The following is a 9,803-nucleotide window of genomic DNA, read 5'->3' as shown; positions in this document are numbered from 1 at the left end:
ATTTATTTAAACTAATGTAACAACCCCGGTTTCACCTACACTACCCTTGGTTCTACAAAAGTACTGACCAGTATTCCAAAACCACTTTAACTACCCTCTGTTCCAACAGCATACATATAGATCCTTAAATCTATATGTCAAACAATTGAAGAAAGAAATAATACAAAAATAAAGCCTTTATTGTCATTGTATTCTCATACAACGAATTTTGAATTAATCAAGTTACTTTTTTTTCACCATACGTTTGTGTGCATGTTATTCTAGTAGAACTTGCACACCACAACAAATTGAACAAATTCAAGAAAGCACATGGCATAACAAACAAACAGAGGGGAGCACATGGCATGACAAATAGACACAAGACAGCACATGGCATAACAAACAAACACTGGAAAGCATATGGCGGCCAGAGTCGCTTGACAAACAGAGGGGATACTAACACTGTAGGGTGGAGTTGATGTGCTTCCAGGGTTTTCTGTGTGTGAGAACACTGGCAGCAGAGTTCTGGACATATTGGAGACTGTACAGGGCTTCATTGGGCAATCCAATGCTGTTACAGTAATCCAAATGAAATGTAACAAAGGCATGAATGAGGGTCTCTGCAACAGAGTCAGGAAGTGATGGCTGGAGTCTGAAGATGTCCTTCAGGTGAAAAAAAACAATCAGTTTGGTGATGGATTTTAAATGTGGTTCTGATGTAAATGTGGAATCAAAGATAATGTTCAGGTTGGTACACCTGGAATTAGTTCATTGTGTGATTTAATTAGGAACTCCTCCAATCAAGAACCCATCAAGTCACATACAGAAAAACCTCTCTGTAAGCTGCTACTCTCACAGAACCTTGCTCTCTTACTTGAAGACACAATGCAATATTTTCCTTATGGCAGCAACTGCCTAAGATTTCTCATTAGCCAGGAACACACTGTTAACCGAGAGTAAACAAGTTTAGCAGGAGCAGCTGCAACAGAAAGTCTTCTAGCTAACTTCACAACGGGAGCAAGCAAAACAAGTAATTGCGAAGAAAACTTGCAAACTCTGCAAGCTGAACAAAAGGTGCATCTGATTCCTCCAATTTACACTGCACAGCAACAACGGCATTCAATATCAGAGCTATACTCCCTCTTTGTCCACGGAAAAAAAGCAAAATTCAAAAGGCAATACAAAATGAGTCAAATAAAATGTAATATAAACTTTTGAATACATAACAGTGTAACGTTGCAGGTGCAATGTGCAATTACACTTACGCGCTTTTAGTAGACTAGACCCATATTTTGACAGTTTGGATGGGTCATAACATCACGCCTGTAACCTGAATTTTGATGGCTGACAAGCAGAAAACACCTTATAATTGTACTCAACAACATTGTAACATTCCAAGCTCCAATACACATCACATGCTTAGATTTTATTTTAGTTACTGAGGTGCTAATAATATTTGCTGAAAGTGTAAATGTAAATTAAGCAAATTTGTACTTTTGCTTTCAGGAGTAGTAACATGTCATCCAAATACAAGAACATCATCTCCAAAAGTGTTCTGATCAGTGCAGGATCTCCTCATGTCTACCAACTGAAACCAAAGAAAGAGAAGTTTGGAACTCTAACAAGAATGACTGTTGGTGAAAAAAATATGTCAACGATAAATAAAACCATCTTCTTTGTGGGTGAAACAGGAACAGGAAAATCTACTCTGATCAATGCTCTGGTCAACTATGCCATGAGAGTGAAGTGGAAGGATAACCTCTGGTTTGAGCTTGTTGAGGATGAGAAAAGAAATTCATCAGCAAGTCAAACATCAGATGTGATCGTGTACGAGATCTTTGGTTTTGAAGATAAAACTCTTCCCTTCTCTCTGACCCTCATCGATACCCCTGGATTTGGAGACACCAGCGGGGTCGAAAAAGATATCATCATCAGTCAAAGATTATGTGACTTGCTTCGATCAGAGGGTGGAGTTCATGAAGCTAATGCAGTGGCTCTGGTGCTGAAGGCATCAACTAATCGACTGAGTGACCGACAGATGTACCTCTTTAATTCATTGATGTCTTTGTTTGGGAAAGGCATGGAGGAAAACATTGTAGCTCTTTTCACACACTCAGATGGACTAACACCTACAAATGCTCTTCAAGCTCTTGAAGCTGCAAATATTAAATGTGCCAAAAAACACAAGTCTCAGCCTGTTCACTACCTGTTTAATAACTGCCTGAATAAGGACCGAACAGAGAACCCAGATGTCTTGAAATTGGCCCATAAAACATCAAAACAAGGAATGAGAGAGTTCACAGCCTTTCTGGGGGGTAAACAACCTCAAAACCTGGGGACAACTTGTGAGGTTTTGAAGGAACGCATCAGACTGACTGCCTGCATCCAAAACTTGAAAGAAAGAATCAATCTTATTGAACGGAATCGGACAGAAATCCCACTGATTCAGAAAGCTCTGAAGAAACATAAACAAGAGATGGAAAACAATGAGAAGTTCACTCTAGAAGTTGTAGAGGCCTACAAAGAAAAACAACCTATCAATTGTAGTGGGTGGTGGTTGTTGGTTTTTAATGATAGAGCTGTCTGCTGTACTGTCTGTGAAGAGAACTGTCACTATCCTGGATGCACAATGGCCAGGAGTGCTAAACAGTGTGAGGTCATGAAAGGAGGCCGCTGTACTTCATGTACCAAAAAGTGTCTAGCATCAGATCATGTGAAAGAAGGCTGGATCTATGTGACCAAGACAAGGAAAGTTCCGAAGACCTTGAAAGAAATTGGAATGATGTATGAGAAGAATGAGACGGCTAAGAAGAACAAGTTGAACCTTTTCGAAAGTCTTGAGAAGGAAATGGAAGACCTGACAGCAGAGCGATTACAGTTGCTGGAAGAGGCCTACCAACATGTTGTTAAACTGGATCAGATCGCCCTGAATGTTCTTTCACTGTCCACTCATGTCCACTTGGACTTCCTGCTTGAGAAGATGAAGGAGAAAGGAGATACAGAGAAGGTCCATAAACTGGAGAAGATGAAAAGTCACGAGGATACAGGATTTCTGGCAGCAATGGGTTACGCCTTTGGGAGACCAACAGCAGCTAGTAATGCAAAGTACCAAGGCAATGTAGAAATCACACACTTTGAAAGTCAGGGGGCTCATGATAAGATGTTTGTTTAGTCCTTGTAGATTTCTTTCTCTGAACTCTACTGCGATATCCAACACCTCGTTTGGTAGCTGCTTTTATGTGTTTGTTTGTTTTTTCAGAGACAATGCAAATTAATCAACGTCACTGTAGTGTTGAATGAATCGAAGAAAGATGGACACGCCAGCCAAGAAATTGACCCGTATGCATGTTAGGCTTAAATCATACTGATAATCATTTAACAAATGTACGCTTACTGAAATTGCTTGAGTTACGTTTTATAATCCATATAACAAATGTATGATTGCTGAAAACTGCTTTAGTAGTGAAATGTGCTTACATACTGAATGAAAAAGTACACCTGATGTAGAACAATATGTGTGTTTAAGTGTGCTGAAATATTTGTACGTGTCTGTAAGAAAATGTGATGAACTGTGTTGCAAGACGAAAGATCAGGCAGAGAAAAAGGGAAGTGCACATTGGCGCCCTGAGTGTCAGTCAGGAAATGTGCAAAGTGAAGATAACGAACAAGTCAGGCGGAGGTGAACACTTGCTGTTAGGGAAGAAATGTATGCTACCAAAAAAGGCATCAAGAAAACAACTAGGAAACTGAGAACCAAATATGGGGGTAACTGTGAACGGAACCGAGAGAAGGCACCGAGACACCGGAACCGAGAGAAGGCATTGAGCGATCTAACAAAGATGTATGACCAAAAAAGGAAAGGTCTGTGACTTAAGAGGAAGTGGACTGGTGATAAAAAGGGGACACGCTGTGTGTTCGGGAGCTGATCTCTTTCTTTTGGCGCTGGCACATTGTGACCACTGTTTTAAGAGCTTTGAGACTTTTGACTTTTTTTTCATATTTTGAATTTTTGTTAAACGGGATAACCCAATTTTAATCGGCTTTGTATTTGTATTTGTACTTTTATCTTTTTGACCTCTTTGACAATAAATCTTTGAGGTATTAATTAATATCACAAACTCAAGTCTGGTCCTTTTAATGGGGTAAACCCCCCCTGTACTTGCTGAACCACCTTGCCCCAGTACACCTGTCAAGATGCAGCAGTCTACCTGGAACGATCCATCTGTAAGAGACGGGGGGGTCCTCGCGGGGTAGCTGGCCTGGGGCAGAAGTGAACAAGGTAAGTTGTCCTTCTCTTTCACCTTAGGAAGAGAGTGTGATTGAGGTGGAATTCGGGATTAACCTGGTTTCCCTCTCGCATCGCAGCTATAACACACGCTAGGGTATTAGGACGAGACTCCCTGAACTAGTCTCTGAGATATGCGTGACCAATAACCGTATTAATTACTTGTGAGAGCATTTGAAAGCTCGAGCGTCGAAAAGCACTCAAGAGTTAATATAGGTGGACACAATTATACGTATTCTCTTCAGTAGTTAAATGAGCCTTCTTGGAAAAGAGTAAGAATTACTCAACACATAGGTACTGTCAGCTCAGCAGAAAATACAGATTTTGTTGTATAATTAATCAGTGTCCAACAGCATGTTTTGGAAAATAGTTCATAGCTGTAGGAGGTGAACCAATCAGAGAATAAGTCTGCTTTTATTAAAACGAAACAGGGGATGGATGAATGCACATTATGGTTTGAATTGTTCACATTGTAACGATGGAGCATCTCTGTGGCTTTCCTGTGGCGTCTTGTTGTTAATAACGCTTCAGATAACGGATACAGAACGGCAGGCAGGTAGGGATCTTGTGCGCAGATGTGAAGCACAGGGCAATGGTGGACAAGACGCTTATACACAAGGAAAACCTCATCAGGGCATTACACGTAACGCACTGACTTTAACACAAAAAGGGAGCATGAATACATTCTAAATTTGAATATTAATAAGTTACACATTACACACAATTACACATAACAGAACACGCACAATTCTGGGAGTGTGTCTCGGTGGAGAACCACTAATCAATGTTGCCTAAGTAGCTGTACCCTATATATCACTCTATATACTATATCACAATATCTCAGTACAACCCGACCCACATTAGTTCAACTTGCGTTTTTCAAGTGTAATGAGCAATCATTTCAGCATTGCAGAAATCATGAACAAACATGAACACACAAATAACTAACGTCACTTTTGTGTGAATGTATTTTTTTTAGTTTAAATGCAAAGTGGTGTGTAATAAAATATACTAGGCTATACATGCCTAAGACCTACGACCTTAAATTAAAATAAGACCATCTTAATTACAATAGCTCCCTCCCAAAAATGCCCAAAATATCAACCTCCCATTCATTTTACATGAATATGCCAACAGGCAGACATGAACTCAGACATGTCCTATAGGCAGTATTCTATGAGCTGTGTTACTCAAAAATGTGCATTATTCATAACGTTGAATGGTTCTGTGGAGCTTTGTGAAGAAAGGTTTTACCTTAAAATTCCTACAAGTAATTTTCAAATATATTAAAAAGAGATATATTAATACTAATCATTGCATAGATTCTTAATGAATCCCTAAATTACTTGAGAAACAAGCTATGTAGATAATGCTCCCTACCTGGTGCATTTTTGTTACCTAAAATGACAAGCAAATGTGTCTCCTTTGAGTAACCATGTACTTTCCTCCTATACTGTAAGCTGCCAAGGATAGGCATCACCAAGCTGTTGTTGCTCAAGAGAATGTACATTTCTGGTATCCTCTTTTTTTATATACATTTGTTAATTGAAAGACATCATATCAAATAGCATAGATCTTGTACAATTAGCTGTGTGATCATCTTTTTCTGATTCTCTTACTGATATTACCTAAAGGGTTCATCGTACCATGCATTAAAAGGGCCTCACATACGGTTTGATAAATGTTTGCAGTATTGGGAAAAATGGATTGTGTTTGTGACCTCACAGGATCATCACTGATCTGTTATTGTGTGAATTGACATTTATTTCCATCAGTGTACCATCAGTATAAATGTATAGGTGACCAACTTTTTGTTCCATGTATGTATGTATGTTTCATTGTATCTTTAAAAAATAAAGTATACAAAAGATAAAATAAAAGCCCTCATAATGAAACTGACACTGTTCTTGATGACTAAAATTTTAAGAATTTGAATCAGGCAATCCTCCCGTTGAGTCATAAACTTGCTTATGGGCCTCCTTTGTTCTGGGAAAAAATGCCCCAGACTGCACTTCTTTGGCCGGGATTGAGAGTGCAATATGTGCAAACAAACGAACCTGAGAGAAGGCCACCAATTGAATGAGCGCCTAGATTATCAGCAACTACACAGTGAACAGTCCCTTTCATTTTTGTGCCCAGACTAACAGCAAAAGCTCCCTCCTGTTCTAAAGTAACAAGATATTTCAAAAGAGCCTCAAGTACCTTTCCATAACCAAATATTTTAACATTATTGGCATAACTGAAGGCAAATGGATGTCAGTGAGGACCGCACCTCTGGTGGCACACTGGATTACACAAAGTAAACAGCTGTTATTTTATGCTTTTTCTGTGAAGTCCCCAGCAGATAATATACCTCAAAATCACCTGAATACAGAATAAGGGATGCTGGGACTATTCTCATGATGAAAGTTGTTGTCTTTGTAGTATCTACCATCATAAAAAGACAGGAAGACATTAAAACATCAGTTTTCTCTAAATTTGTGAAGACGATCTGTTGAATGTCACGGTCTGACAACACCTGCTGCAATGACTTTAGAGTAAGCACATGCTGACATTTGTTTCTTTGGGATCAAGAATGTTTTTTACTATATCAAATGTTCTCCTTGAAGAAAACAGGACATCCGGTCTTAGCGCTTTGCTTATTGGATTACCAATGCACAGTTCTTCAACCCCTGCTTCATCCACATGACAGCCACGTTTCTTGACAGATGAATCAACGATATGTTTTTAGAATTGGGATAGATGCTGAACATGAAATAAACTGCAGATCATCCACCAATTTCTTTGAAGGTATATGGTCTCTAACATCAACAACATGGAACCAATTGTGGTAATTACCGCTTCACTCAAATCACTTTCTCCATTGAAACTCTCAGGGCTTTCTTCTTCACTATCAAATGTTAAAGAATCATCCTCAACAATATCCTGCACCTCAGCAATATCCTGCTCTGATCTTCTGATCACTTATGTTTTAAAGTCATTAAGCAAATGGGTTAATGCTTTGAAGGGACCGGCATAGGTCATAAGAATATGCCATAGTCAATAAGTCAATGATATTATACCTAGTTATAATTGTTATTTTTATTTGGATTTAACTAGCCATGAGTGGACTTTCCTTGGTGAATATACTTTGGGCTGACCTGGGTAGTGAGGTGTGATACTAGACTCTCACCTTCCCCCCAGGTCGAGACAAAGAACCCTGCATGCATGGCCCATTTGAATAGACGGTAACACCCCTTAGATATCAGTGTATTTAACAGACTGTTCCTCAAGGAACAAGTCAGATATACTGAGGTGAAGTTCTGTGAGGGAGGATGGATCCTCAGTCTCTGTCTCACAGTGGTCGGCCGCCATTCTTCAAGAATAAACCTGAATCCTGACTGATCAAACCTAAGACTGAATCTTCAATTATAGTATAAAACTAATTACCATCAATTGGAGGTCCTCACCGAAAGATACGTTCTTGTATTGCTGATTCGAGTTTGCTGTAAGATGTCTCTTTACCCCGGTTGACACAACGCTTTGGTAAGTACACTTACCTAAATCTTGGGAAATATAGGAAGTAGAGTCCTGTGTAATAACAGAAATCTTATTTTATTTTACTTTTATTTTTATTGTGATTGTCTTAGAAGTTGACACACCTAGTTTTTCGGGTATTGGTCCGAGGCAGTCTGAGCTGTGCTTGTGACATACTCTATTGTTTTACTTACCGCTCAGATAGATTTCCCAAGAGGATAAAAATGTTGTGATCATAAACGGGTGTTTGGAAAGGGATCTACAGCATTTTATTTACATTAGATTGTGGAGATTCAGTTCTTGGATTTGACCAGTCATGATTCAAGACATAAGATTCCTTTAAGTCCAGATTTCACAATGCTTTTGATAAAGTCAGATGTTAGACTGCTAAATGTTAAACTGTGTCTGTTCACACAATAGTTACAGAAAGCTCTCACGCATACCACTTAATTCACACTTCAGGCACAGCCGCGCCTGTGACCTTGATGGCCCAGTAAGCTGAAGTGAACCACACCAAAGCCACATAGCAGGAGTGGAGACTTTAAACATTTTTGTGCCTACACATTGATTTTCTTAACCCATGTTAAAATCATTGTATGAAGTGTTACAATTACGAATAATTGTAAGCATATTTTTAACGGAACAAAGTCTTCATCCTTAGTGTATGGGTTTAAGGTACATGGAAAATAAGATTTTTTTTTTTTTTCGGAAACCGTACGTGATCTCACAGCAGCAGACGACTGCTGTTAGATCAAAAGGGGGAGGAGTTGAGCTTCAGAGAGATTTGACCTTAATAAGATGATAACTGCAGAATGTGTTTTCTCAAAACAGGTTTAGCTGCTGAATTTCTGACTTCATCAAATGATCCAGGAGCAATGAATGAATTAAGGAATGCCTTAAATGGTTTGGCATTCAAGTGCCATTGGAATCTGGATAAAATGGATTTTATGAGATAATTTTGTAACTAACTAACTAACTAACTGTAACTCTGTAAACAGATTGATTCCTTTCTCTTAGGGATGGACAAACCTGTCTCCTGAACAAGCGAATGAATGTGTGTATATGCCTGTAGGCTGGCCAGCCGTCGTATGAATGAATGAATGAACTTACAGGACTGTTTAACCTACATTTGACCACTGACTTTGTCTTTAAGTGAAATTGTTTGAATTGAAGGAGATTTAAAAACGTTTTCTTTCTTTCAATCATTCCATTTCTTTCAAACATTCAGCTTCTTTCAAATCCCAACTCTCAGTTCTTTATTGGGTTAGTATGGGTCTGTGGCCTTTTCTTCTAGATGCAAATGCCCAGACCTTGCAGGTAACAGGATGATGAGATTTAAGCAAACCTGCTTTTGTCTGAGATTAAGCTGTCTGCAGTCTTTCACACCCAATACCAAATGTCTATTGTCTGATGTGTTGAGTATGCTAACAGGCTTCCTGCCTCATGGAGATGTTGGCCGGTATTATCTTTTTCTGAGATCTCGTTACAGACAGTTTTTAGGAATATGGAGAATAGCGATGACAAAAAAGGAAGCAGCATCTCGCCAAGGTGTCGAAAGGGGGACCATTCCAGAAAATCAACAGATGAAGGAACAGCAGAATCATTTGAACTTCAAACAAACGCCATGCAGCATCTAGCCAGGACGTCGAAAGGGGGACAGGCTCAGACCATAGCCAACACCCTCAGCCATTAACCCAGATCAACACCTCTGGAACCCGCAGGACTGTTTGAACAAAACATCACACCTTCAACCATCATAGACGATCAACTCCAAGGAAGCCACCCAAGAACTTTGACAAAACAGCATATCAGGAAATTGCCGAAGGTGGAATGACCCCATATGGAGGGGAACAACTGAGACAAGCCAAGTGTCACAGACACACACACACACACTAACACGCACAAACACACACACACGTCCTACCCCCTCCCAAGGAAAGTCAACCCTTGCTTTAAAACAAAGGCAAGACACAAGACACAGAGAAGACCATAGGAGGCAAACAACTGAGACAAGTGTCAACAC

Source organism: Clupea harengus, unplaced genomic scaffold (assembly GCF_900700415.2).
Source record: "Clupea harengus unplaced genomic scaffold, Ch_v2.0.2, whole genome shotgun sequence".
NCBI lineage: Eukaryota > Metazoa > Chordata > Actinopteri > Clupeiformes > Clupeidae > Clupea > Clupea harengus.
The sequence above is the reverse complement of the archived record's forward strand: the minus strand, read 5'-3'. Positions refer to the sequence as shown.